General features: G+C 45.7%; 1 pseudogene; it reads right to left on the bottom strand.

Moving 5' to 3' along the window:
• Positions 1 to 11,699, bottom strand: part of LOC128059175 (spindle and kinetochore-associated protein 3-like) — a 50,809-nt pseudogene extending 39,110 nt beyond the window's left edge.
• Positions 11,700 to 13,380: the final 1,681 nt, after the last annotated feature.

The raw sequence follows: 13,380 nt of genomic DNA, 5'->3' as shown, positions 1-13,380 counted from the left end.
GCAAATGCCTAGTGTCTACTGAATTGTTTTTTATTCCATAGTTGTGTGTGTGTGAAAAGCACAGCGTGATGCAGGCGAGTCAGTAGTTTACTGTAAAGTACAAGGTCCATGTAACTCACATCCTTGTTGGCTTCTATCAGAAGCTGCTATGAGTCTCATTGAGACAGTGTTTGTCTCACTCTTGGTCATGACAGCGTGATGGATATGATCCATCATGTTCATTTCCTTCCTGTGTTCCTTGCCCTATTGGAACAGGCATGAGATGATGGTAATCTGATGAAAACTCAACATGATTTGTTTATTGCTGGAGGTTTATTTAAGGCCGTCACCATGACCTATATCCATTAGTAACCTCACAGGTTCTTAAAGGGACACTAATAATAATACCTGACTTTTTCAAAACTTGGTATACTGAGTACAAGTCCACATAAAAGGTGTTTCTTTGCTCCACTTCTCCTCTGCCTTCCCATCCCTTTTAAGAATCACTTTGAGTAGTATACACTTTTACATACATACAACACTCTTGAGTGAAATGGAATTCTCATGACCTGACATGGTTTTGAAACATTTATCTACTAACAAGAAAAGAAAAACCAAGTCCAGCCAAAAGTTGTAGACATTTCCTCATGTCCACTAACCCAGATCCAACTAGAGTACTGGAGTGGTGGCTGTTCTCATTGTGTTCTGTTGATACCAAGCCAGTTTAGCTTCTGCAAGATCACTGCAAACCCCAGATGGGAGAAACTCCATGCCCATGGTGTCCAGCAAGGAATTAAGCATCTGACAAAGTGCCCTCTGGGAAAAACAGCTGTATCAGGGGGAAAATGAGAAGATGAACCAGGCAAGTCTTTACAGAACATTTGTTGATGAGGCCTCACCTTGTAGAGTACTAGCAAAATCTCTCACCTGAGCCTTCTATCTGGAGGTACACACAGGTACAGCAGGATAGTCAGCCCTCCATATCTGCCTATTCCCCATCTGTAGAGTCAATGAACCACCGGTGCAAAGTATTCAAAAAAAAACTCCAGAAAGTTCCAAAACCCAACTTGAATTTGCAGTGGGGTCAACTATTTACATAGCATTTACATTGTATTAAGTATTGTTGATTTAACGTGTACAGGAGGGTTGTGGTTGTTTTTGCTGTTTCAGTCACTAAGTCATGTCCGACTCCTTTGCAACCTCATGGACTGTAGCCCACAAGGTTCCTTCTGTCCGTATGCATAGGTTATATTTGAATACCATGTTATTTTATAATGAGGGGGCTTGAGCATCCTCGGATTCTGGCATCCATGAGGGGTCCTGGAATCAATCCCCCTCAGACACTGAGGGACCGCAGTACCTAAGGACACAGTTTGCAGGTCCACAGAGCTTATGTGTGCACGCTGAGTCTCTTCAGTCATGTTCAGCTCTTTTTGATCTTCTGGACTGCAGCACACCAGGCTCCTCTGTCCGTGAGATTTTCCAGGAAAGAATACTGGAGTGGGCTGCCATGCCCTCCTCCAGGGACTCTTCCTGACCCAGGGATTGAACCACGTCTCTTATGTCTCCTGTATTGGCAGGCGGGTTCTTTACCACTAGTGCCACCTGGAAAGCCCCAGTAGAGCTTAACTCTGTTCAAAATTATTTTAAGAGTCTGCAGAAAAGATGCATAAAGCACTGTGTTTTGAAGTGTTTGATTTGTCAGCATGAAAGTTTTTTTGGTGTCCAGATATGTGAAGTGGAAATAGAAGAGAGTTTGCTAGGTGACTCACTGGGTAAAGAATCCACCTGCAAGGCAGGAGACCTGGGTTTGATCCCTGGGTCTGATCCCTGGGTCAGGAAGATCCCCTGGAGAAGGAAATGGCAACCACTCCAGTATTCTTGCCTGGAGAATTCCACAGACAGAGGAGCCTGGTGGGCTACAGTCCATGGGGTCACAAGGAGTTGGACATGACTGAAGCGACTTAGCACATGTGCATGCAGTACAACCTTTAGACACTTTGCTTCTGGTTTTCTCCAGAAAAGAATAAGCCAGAGAGATGAAAGACTGACTTTGAAGGAGCTAGTTCACTCTGGTGTTTCTTTGCCACCTCCTTTAAATTCAGTAGAGGAAAAAAACCAGGAAACAAATGATTGTATTAGATAGGAACCAGAAAGCCACGGGCTTCCCCGGTGGCTCAGTGGTAAAGAAACCACCTGCCAATGCAGAAGATGCGAGTTCAGTCTCTGGTCGGGAAGATCCCTTGGAGGAGGGCATAGCAACCCACTCCAGTCTTCTTGCCTGGCAAATTCCATGGGCAGAGGAGTCTGGTGTGCTGCAGCCCACGGGGTTGCAGAGTCGGCATGACTTCGAAACCAACCAACAGCAACAAAGAGAGCCATAGTGCTAAGGGGGAGAGACCAACCTACAAAAAGGTGACTCCAGGCCACAGCGCCCAGACAGTGTGCTGGTTGGTTGGTAAAGCCCTGGGAACTCGCCCGAAAATAGGACCGTTGCCGCAGTGACCCAACTTCGACAAAATCGATCCTAATGGCAAGATTATCGACACCACATGAAATGCACGGTCAGGATATTTATTGATAGAAGAGTTTTCCTTCAGTCACCAGATGAAGCAAAGATGATTCCACCTTGAAGGTTAATGACCTGACCAAACAGTCTGAGTTTTTCCTCTGAGTAGCAAGAAGAAAGGCTCTCTGGCCCTGGGTTCTTTAAAACTGAGATTTTCTGCACTAAACGCAAGCTCAAAAACAAACCCTTGTAGCACCATTCTGTCTGCCTTTTTTGAACCAAATGAAAGCTGTTATTTAGTTTTGACTCTTGCTTGCAAGATGAAGTGGTCTCATGGTCTCCAGAGATTTGTAACCTCACACGTGCAGAAGGACTATAAATTATGTGCTTTTGTTCCCAACCTGGCAACTTCTTCCTTACACTTTTTTCCTGCACAAACATCTGAAGAAAGTACTCAGAAACTGCGGGTAACAGTGCTGTAGGGAGAGAGGCTTCCTTTTAAGGAGAGGGAGGAACACTTTAGAGGATGAGAAAAAAACACTCTGAACCATGGGGCTTGGTGAAGTGAGCTTAACTTTTAAGAGGTGGTTCTGGGGTCTCATTTGAATTTACTGTTGTTGCTGTTTAGTCGCTAAGTTGTATCCAAACCTTTGCGACCCCATGCTCTTCTGTCCAGGGACACTCCAGGCAGAAACGCTGGAGTGGGTTGCCATTTCCTTCTCTAGGGGATCTTCCTGACTCGGGGATCAAACCCTTGTCTCCTGCATTGGCAGGCAGATTCTTTGCCAATGAGCCACCATTTGAATTTATTAATAATAGTGAAAATCTTCCCAAGAAAACACAAAAATAGACCATCTCAAACTCAGCAAAAACCCCAAACACCATCTGTCCTGCAATGAACCATTTGACTGGGAGAGGAGGTGGCTGACAAACAGAAGTTCGCACATAAATATCCACTCTGTGTCCTCTGCCTGGGACCCTTGCTGGGATGCTCAGATTACTATGTTCTTTAAAAAAAAGTGTGAAAGCATGTACGTGACACATTAATGTAGCTTTGGAGAAGCAACTTAGATTAAGAAAAGGTGTCTAAGAAGTTTGAAGTAAGGAATTTTTTTTCTTTTCATTTTTTAATTTTATATTGGAGTATAGCGCATTAACAATGTTGTGATAGTTTCAGGTGAACAGGGAAGGGACTCAGCCATACATATACATGTATCCATTCTCCCCCAAACTCCCCTCCCATCCAGGCTGCCACAGAACCCTGAGCAGAGTTGCTTGTGCTCTACAGTAAGGTCCTTGTTGGTTATTCATTTTAAATATAGCAGTGTGTCCATGACCATCTGAAACTGCCTAACTAATCCTTCCTCCCATATTCCCCCACCCTCCCAGCCCTGGCAGCCATTAGCTCATTTTCTAAGTCTGTGAGTCTCTTTCTTTCTTTCATAAGTTCATTTGTAACATTTTTTAGATTCCATATATATATATACATATATATAAGGAATGTCACATGATATTTCTCCTTCTCTGTCTGACTTATGAAGTGAGGAATATTTTGATGTTGCTTTGAAGGGATTTCCCTTCTAAAACACACAATCGTCCCTTGATGGTTTTTGACTTGCTAAACAAGATCACTGCATTGAACGTAGTTTAAACGTGTCTCTAAACCAAGGGCTGGTTTGCAGTTGCCCTGACCATGCCAGAATTCAACTCTGTTTCAGAGATGTTAAAAGGGAAAAAAAAAAAAATTATCTGGAAATAAAATACTTTTTAAAACTTAACCCATGGCATGATTGGGCATTGTCTTTATCTGGGAAATCATGTTCATGACATCAGCAGAGCGTTTGTGCTTCAGTATCCTCTCAAAGCAGTACTAGGCAAGGGCAGAGACTGGTGTTTGGTAATGAAGGAATGGCTTTCCAGATCTGCCTGGTAAACAGCAGTTTGATTAGATCATCTGGCCTTTAATAAAGAAGAATGGGAGCAGCGGAACAGGGACCAGACCAAAACAGAAAACCCTCCTCCAACCTCCACAGCAAATCTCCCTGGGTTGTCCCCGCGACTTCAAGTTGACCCACATTGGCAAAGCCCCAGGGAGCAGTTAGCACAGGAGCTGAGAGCTCAGTCCTGCCTGTGATGTTTACAGTGACAAGCGCGATGCGGCCACGCGGCTTTCAGCGCCGGAACCCGCGGCTGTGCCCGAATCGGCCGGTAGATGGCGCACCAGGCCTCCGCCTCAGCCGGCCGAGCCGCTTGGGCTGGTGGTGAGGAAAGCAAGGATTTTGATTCCTCAAAAACATAAATTCTACTTGATGAACAATAATAATAAAGGAAATTGACTACTGGGCACCATGGAGATGAATTTTTAAAGCCCCGAACTCCAGTTATTTGAGATTATTTAATTTAATTTACTAAATTTGAATAACTGTGGTGTAATGACGCATGGCAGGGCATTTAGGCTTTATGGCTTCTAAATGCTCCTCTTTAGAGCGATTGCTCGCTTGCTTGATCGCCAGAGAACTCTGTCCCTATCTCCAAATCCTGTAAACAAATTGAGAGAATAATTGCACGTTGGGTGAAAGGCAGACGGGTGTGCGGGGCAGGGGAGAGGGAGCCCAGTTACAAAATTTCCCATTTAGGGGCAATGCACCACCTCGAAAGTACTGGAAGTTCAGTGCTAAGGACTTTCTTAATATAAGCACAGTAGCAGAGCCTAAGCTAAGTGTTTTCCAGCTGCTTCTTGAAGCAGAATCCTTATCTCTTAAAAAAAAAATAAGATCTCTAAAAATCTTGAATAATCTCTAATCATCTTTATTAAAGATCTTATTTGTTTTATTAAGAGATAAGGATTCTACTTCAAGAAGTACCTGGAAAGCACTTAGCTTAGCCTCTGCTGCTTTCACATCTAAATTTTTTAAGTTGGTAGATGTGTGCGTGCTAAGTCATGTCTAACTCTGCGACTCTATGAACTGTAGCCCACCAGGCTCCTCTATCCATAGATATCCAGGCAAGAATATTGGAGTGGGTTTCCATGCCCTCCTCTAGAAGGATCTTCCTGACGAAGGGATCGAACCCAAGTCCCTTATGTCTCCTGCATTAGCAGGCGGGTTCTTTACCACTAGCGCCACCAGGGAAGCCCAAGGTGGTGAACATACGTCTCTAATACAAATAAGGACCCTGCAAAACTTAGAAATTCTGCTCATCTTCTGATCCACAAAAATTGTCTACAAGTAGATGCAAAAAGTCATTTTATAAAAACGCAGCCCCCACCTTCCCCTCCGTGTAGCTCCAGCGCACACGTTCTGTGTTTGCACAGATGTGAGTGTGTGTCTGCATGCACAGGCACACGTATTGGTTCAGAGCTCTTCGGGTGTGTACACGTCTGTGCAGGGATGCACACGCTGTCTGTGTACCCCTCTCCTCTATTGTTTTCAGCATAAGTGATTTTGGCACCAGCTCTTTAGCACTGTGGAAGGGCCTTCATTAGCACTGGGACAGTGTCCAAGAAGAATCCAGAAAAATCAACACATGGCTGCTCTTGTTCTCACGATAAATGACAGCTTTGGTGGAAAACAACAACAGTCAAGAAGCAAAACAAAAACCAAAAAGCAACAAGAGCGGCGATAACATGAATATAAGTCAGACATCATGAACTCAGGTTTTTTAAAAATTAAGTGTGTTTATTTGTTCCATTTTTACAGCTCTCTTCCTTTGCCACTCACCTTCTGGGTACTTTCACACCATTAGAAAATATAAATAATGAAAGTATATTAAGTATCCTAAGGAAAAAACTGAACTGAACTGAGCTGAAGGGGAAAAAAAGCCAACAGTCATGTGGTCTTATGTCTGTTTATAGACACAAACATGCTTATTATATTCTTTAAAATGTGTGAAAACATATAAGGGGCACATTTATGTAACCTTACTGTTACGGTGAGGCATAATCTGCTTTATCAGTAAACTGATAAAGTAAACTGTATCAGTCCCCAAATTGAATGCTGTCCTTTGAACCTTTCGTACCAATAATCCACAGTTCTTTGGAACCAGGATTCTGAAAAGATGAGCCTTTCTTGGAAACTAGAATCTCCCTAATTACCTAAAAGTCTTGCCTCAAAACCATTAACAGGAACTTTTGGGTCATTCAGCTGCCACAAGATTATGTAAAGAAGGCAGTAATTTCTAAACTAGTCAAAAATCCAGTAACAGTGTGTCTGTGTACATGGATATGTCCTTCCATCATACCTAAATAGATAGATGATAAATCATACATTGAAGGAAAGCAGTAAACAAACGAACTATGGAAGACTTGGCTTCAAAGGGTTAATTCCTTTGCTCATCAGCTGTCAAAACAATGGTGGAAAATTGAAGTGTGCACGGCCCTTTAAGGCCAGAGGCTGTGCCCAGGAGACCAGCCAGCAAGAGAGAAAACCCCACTGGGTCTTGAGCAAAGAAAAGCTATGAAGCCATTGTGCTATTCATCTCTCTATTAATCCTTTGCCTTCTCTTTCCTCAGTTTCTCAGATTTTGTGAGTTGTTTGTAATTGGAGAGTCTTGAGATTTTTCAAGAAGGGAAAGAGGAACAAGACAGCAGTGGTGCCAATGTGAAAAAAGAAAAGGAGGGAGAAAGTACCTGGGATTTGTAGGCACGCATTGTCTCCCTTCGTTTAAAATGTTTCACTGCTTTTTCCCTTTTCCTTGTAAATTTTTGAGACCTTCCTTGCTTCAGAAGAGGCCAAGGATGAGTATGCGGTAGGCTCGAACCCTGCAGGATGCTGGTGGTGAGAGTCCAGAGGAGAAGGAAGGCAGACGTGAGTAGGTGGCAAGAGAAGCCTCTGAAAGAACCCACTCTTAAGCTTTAAGACATGCTGGGAGAACAGTTCTGGAGTAACTCAGAATCAGGAACAGCCTGAGAGAGCAGATCACGGCAGAGAGGAAACTCCAAGTTAATTCATTCATTTCACACAGGTTTATTAAGTGCCCCTGATGTGACAGCAAGCTTTCCCCCATGGTTCAGCAGTAAAGCATCTGCCTACAATGCAGGAGACGCAGGTTCAATCCCTGGGTCAGGAAGATCCCCTGGAGAAGGCCATGGTAACCCACTCCGGTATTCTTGCCTAGAAAATCCCATGGACAGAGGAGCCTGGTGGGCTATAGACCACTGGATTGCAGAGAGTCAGACATGACTGATGGATTGAGAAAATGGGCATGATGTGACAGGCACCCCTTAAACCCTAGGCAAGCGAAAGTGAGCAAGCTCCTTCCTCTCAGTGACTTTCTTACGGAGAACATGGCTACCATCTTGTCTGACCTCAGACTCTGTCAAAGTGCAAAATCCTCTAACGCAGGAGACAGAGGTGAAAACCCTTATGAGTCTGCGGGTCAAGAAGAAATTAAGTCCATCTCTCCTGATCACTGAATGTTGAAAGGACACCACCCTCTCAGGAGTTCAGCGGTCATTCCAAACTAGAGCTTAAATATCTGTTGACAATGGGATTCCCTGGTGGCTCAGTGAGTAAAGAATTCACCTACAGTGCAGGAGACATAGGTTCGATCCCTGGGTGGGGAAGATCCCCCAGAGGAGGCCATGGCAACCCACTCCAGTATTCTTGCCTGAAGAAGCCAATGGACAAAGGATCCATCGGGTCACAAAGAGTCAGACAGGACTAAAGCAACTGATCGTGGGCACACATCTGTTGACAACAGTCCATCCTCAGAAATGGCTCCATTTCAACCCACTACTGACCATTATTATGAATAAGCTCATGCTGGACAGACTGTCTTACTCTCAAAGAAGGACCAGAAAGCCGACTGAAAAGTCTCCAAGAGGAGGAGAGCTTCTAAACAGATCAGAGGCTACCTCTCAACAGCCTATTCAATAACCCCGCAGAGGAGGACAGAAGCGGCCCGGCTTTTGGCAGGAAGACCAATGTCAACACTCTCTATATTTATTTATTGGCAGTTTGGAAGGCAGCCACCATTTATGGTCCTTCATTCCCAAATAGAGGGAGCGATGGTTCCTGCCAACAACGTTTCCATGCCACCTGACAGGTCTCTCTCTGCACAAGCCAGGAGGGGAAAGGGATCCAGGACACTCACCATTGGCCGCCACGTATGTGACATATTTAACGCTGCCTACACTCCCAAAGGTGCCAACTGGAGGGGAGAGTGGGCTGCAAGCTCCCCAAAATGGCTCAACCAGAAGGAAGGTTGGAAGGGCAGAACCTGACCATGTCCACACCCAGTCACACAGCCCCAGCGCAGTCAAGACCATACTGGCATTCTCTTTGGGAGGTACAACTAGAGTGATATGTGAGGATGGTGGCGAGGCTCCTACTGCAATTCACGTCCATGTGGCTGAAGATATGTCTGGGAAAACTGTCCTGAGACATGGCCAAGGACATTGGAATTTGCTTTAATGGAGCAAAGAGGGAAAGCTGGAATGGGTGTGGGACCTGTAACGGTCTTCAGAATGATCCTGGGTAAGTAAGCTTGTCTTTGAGAGTAAACAACGGTTCTCAACCTATCGAACAACTGGAACAAGAGAAACGGAACATTTTAGAGCTGGATAGGTCCCTAGCAGGGCTTCTCAGGTGGCTCAATGGTAAAGAATCCACCTGCCAGTGCAGGAGGTGCGGGTTCAATCCCTGGGTCTTGAACGATCTCCTGGAGAAGGAAATGGCAACCCACTCCAATATTCTTGCCTGGAGACTCCCATGGACAGAGGGGCCTGGAGGGCTATAGTCCATGGTGTCGGAAAGAGTCACACATGACTGAGCAACTGAGCAGGCAGGCAGGTCCTTAACAACTATCTGGTCTGACCTCTTCACTTGACAGATGATGAAGTTTATTTTTTAGGGGAAGATTCTGAACCAAAAGTAGTTCCCCTAGGTCTAAATGGAGTGCTAGATTCTCACCATGGGCTGATACCAGCTCCCAAAGAATCAGTTTAGACATTATTAGAAGCACAGACATGTCACCAAAGGCACTCCAGCCACAGGTTAAATTCTAGACCAAGGTCAGAAAGTTTGTTCAGCTAGGACCTCCTGAAGTCCTTATGATGGGATCAGACAGCTCTTCGTGGACTGCCGATTACACTGCTTCAGAAAGCAAAGTGACTGTAGGGAGCAGGTAGAGGGCAAGTTTGACTTGTCCAAGCACAGGACAATGCAGTTTTATGAAGTGCTGAAACTGGCCTCATTATAAAATCCAGAGAGACTTCTAGACATGCCGCTCACTGGCCAGCCCCCGGTTGTCTGCGCTTATAGGCAATTTCATGGGAAGCAGGTTGTGGACACACCGTGTAAGTTACTAAAGCTCGGTAGGCCTCCCCCACGGCTGTAGCATGAAATTTCCTGTTTGCTCCACAACCTCCAAATTCAAAGCAAAATTGCCACCAGCTGTGCTTTCAACTTTCTCCACTGCAAGTGAATTATGAAGCATCTTTGAGGATAACATGAGTGGAGGAAAATTTAGGGAACTCCTTCTCCACCAAGAGCTCATCAAGGTTGACCAAGGTCAAAGTCAAAATCCACCCCAGCCCTTCAAGAGAAGTCATCCTGCCTGGCCCAACAGGTGCAGTAATGAGCCTGGACTGGAGGTCAAAGAAGACTGGAGGTCTTATCATTCTGATAAGAAAATGCACACTCGAGATTTAAATGTATCCACAGGAGAGATGTGACCAGAACAGTTTCAGCAGTTTAAACATTAATCAGTTTTGCAGAAATGAGGTGAGTGATGTACTTTCAGTTCCCGAAACACCTCACTCTCATTATCACCCTGTAAACTTTGCACACACCATTCCTTCTGTCATTTCCCAACCCATCTTCCATCTCCGTTTGGCCAACCCTGCTCACCCTACAAAATCCAACACAAATATCTTTTCACATGAAATCTCCTTTACTTCCCCAACAGAATTAAGGACTCCCTCCTCTGTGATTCCAGGCATAAAATATTACATTTTATACATCTGATCAGACACTTAACACTGATCACATTAAACTGCAAGAAACAGTAAGGAGAGAAAACAACCAAAGCTTTGGTGTCAGAGATAAGAGACTGTATATCCCAGCTCCTCCGTTTACAAACTGTGTCGTTGAATGAACTGTCTACTCTTCCTGATCTTGCAATTCTACCTATAAAATGGGGCGGGGGGTGATAATGCCTAGAGTATTCTTGTGAAGATGACAAGAGATTGGCAAATAAAGCCCCCAGTCCTGGGTCTGACTCACAGCCAGTGGTTCATAGATTAGTCTCCTCCCTCCAGACAGAAACATGCTTTTCATCATTGTCTCTTCAACACTGAACACACTAAGGACTGAATACATGGAATCGTACAATGAATGTGCTAACTAAGGGCAAACAGAGAGCAGTTTGGGGGGCTTTTATAAAATATTCATTTATTTATTTGGTTGCGTTGAGTCTTAGTCGTGGCCCATGGGCTCTCCCTTGCGTCAGGCAGGATCTTTGTGGAACATGGATTCTCTAATTGTGGTTCAGGCTCTAGAGCACAGGGATCAGCAGTTACAGGGAGCATTTAGTCCCTCGGAGGCTTGTGGCATCTTAGTTCCCTGACCAGGGATCGAACCCCTGTCCCCTGCATTGCAAGGCAGATTCTTAACCACTGGACCACCAGGGAAGTGTCCAGCGGCCAGTTCTTAATCATAGAGTGGCAAGCGTAGAGATGGCCCTAGACCAATGGCATCCGACCAGATGACTACTCTGGCGGAAGTGCAAAGACCAGAGACAGAAGTAGCAGGGTTTAGATAAGCCCCTCGCCGTGCTCACAGCCCAGGACTCTCCCACTCTTCCCACCGGCACACGCTTACTGCTCCTCGGCGTTGCAGACCAGAGCCTGCGAGGGCCTTTCTGGGGATGCATTTCAGCTGGCCTTTTTCAAAGCCCATAGACTTGGAGACCAAACCCAGTCTTGGTGGCTGCTTCAGTAGGAATCCTGTCCAGCTCTTCGTGGCTAAGGGCAGTTTTTCATCATCCACACGAATAAGTCTTCGTTCAAACTGGAAATGATGGATGATTAGCAGGCACGAGAAGACGTGTTGTGCTACATTCAGAAAGGATGCAAATGACAAAAACACATCGCCTTCCGGGAGAGGCAGAGAAATGGCGGCGGCAGAACGCACCCGGCTTCTCGCACCTTCGCGTCTGGCTCGACGGTTTTACGGCATTTAGCGGCACCGCGAGAAGGCACCCACGGCATCCCATAACTCTCACAAAACAGCATTTTCACGTGCTAATGGCAACGGAATCAGAAACACATGGATTTAATTTCCTCCAAAATACCCAAGGGGATAAAAATCGATGCAGGAAAGCCATTTGGCTAACTGTATCGGGGGCTTTTCTGAGCCCAAAAAGGGTGAGAAATTGTCGGAGATGGCTGCCGAGGCCCAGATCCCACCAGGGTCGGCCCTCCCCAAGCACAGCCCCGGCCTAATGCGATGTGAAACCCCGGCTGTCTTTTTGGAGCGTGGCAGGTGCTTGCGGTGTGGTACCTTCGCCGGCTGCCATCCCGGCAGACCTCCTGCTTTCTGCCGCTTGCTCACTCGCTCGGCCTCTTTCCACCGCAGAGCCGTCAGGGAGATCTCATTTTGGCAGCAGATTGGGATCCCTGCCTGAAAGTTGATAGAGGTTGAGCTATTTGCAGAAATAATGCTTTCCAGACGTACTCAACAGTCCCCCTCTTTCCAGATGGAGTGGCATTAGCGTTGCTTCCAGCCACTTCCTCACCTTCTGGTGTACTTGTCAGCTCTGCCATATGCACCGCAAGCCTTCTGTATTCTGGGGAATCTCAGAAAACTGCTCAGGCCCTCAGCACTTGCAGGCACAAATGTGTGCGCACACACACCACACACACCACACACACACACACACACCCCACACACACACCCCACACACCACACACACACACACACACACACAGGCTCCAGTCTTCTGTATGCACATACACAGTTTTCTTCCTCCACCTCCTGGGAGTCAGCTTAGATTTGCCGAGAGTACTAATCGCTGAATGTGATAGTTTAGCAGCTGAGGGAATTAGATGGGCTGGAGTACCAGGACAGCAGAGAAGTCCCTTCACGTGGTGGTGATTCCACCATCATCAGTCACTGATGACTTTGCTATTCAGTGCCTTTTGTTGGCCTCTGGTTTTCAGCATCATGAAGATGCCTTTGGTGAAGAGGCTCCTCCCTGGCCCCAAATCAACCTCTTAAGAGATGAATAAAGCCTCTTTGTGTTTGTAGCCCATTGCCCCATAGTATCGTGTGTGTGTGTGTGTGCGTGTGCACACGCACGCTAAGTCACTTCAGTAGTGTCCGACTATTTGTGACCCTATAGACTGTAGCCCACCAGGCTCTTCTGTCAATGGGATTTTCCAGGCAAGAGTACTGGAGGGGGTTGCCATCCCTTTCTCCAGGGGATCTTCCTGACCCAGGGATTGAACCCGAGTCTCTTGTGCCTCCTGCATTGGCAGGCAGATTCTTTACCACTGAGCCACCTGGGAAGCCAGGCCTTCATAAGCCTTAATATTTCTCCCCAAAGCTGAACAGATTGGCCACGTTTCTTAAAAATCCCCAAACTTTTTTTCCTCGATGGTTCAAAGGACATAAAAGAAACAACAAAAGTCTTTTTTTACAAGTTAGAGAAATGTTTTAAAGATTTCAAAACGCATCTTAGTGCTAGATTGATGGATACATACAGTTTAAAAGTACAAATCAAGTGTTCCATATCCATTTTCTTGATGTTAGAACTCTATTTTCTGAAAGTCCCAAAGAGCAAAATGCCACCCTCCCCAACTCATTCTGCTACTGCTGTTGATAAAAGAAAATGAAAACTATCGTTCACCACCTATCAACTCAGGCTTCTGATCACTTTGTGAGACTTGC

This window comes from Budorcas taxicolor, chromosome 14 (genome assembly GCF_023091745.1).
Source record: "Budorcas taxicolor isolate Tak-1 chromosome 14, Takin1.1, whole genome shotgun sequence".
NCBI classification, from domain to species: Eukaryota; Metazoa; Chordata; class Mammalia; order Artiodactyla; family Bovidae; genus Budorcas; species Budorcas taxicolor.
The sequence above is the reverse complement of the archived record's forward strand: the minus strand, read 5'-3'. Positions and strand labels throughout refer to the sequence as shown.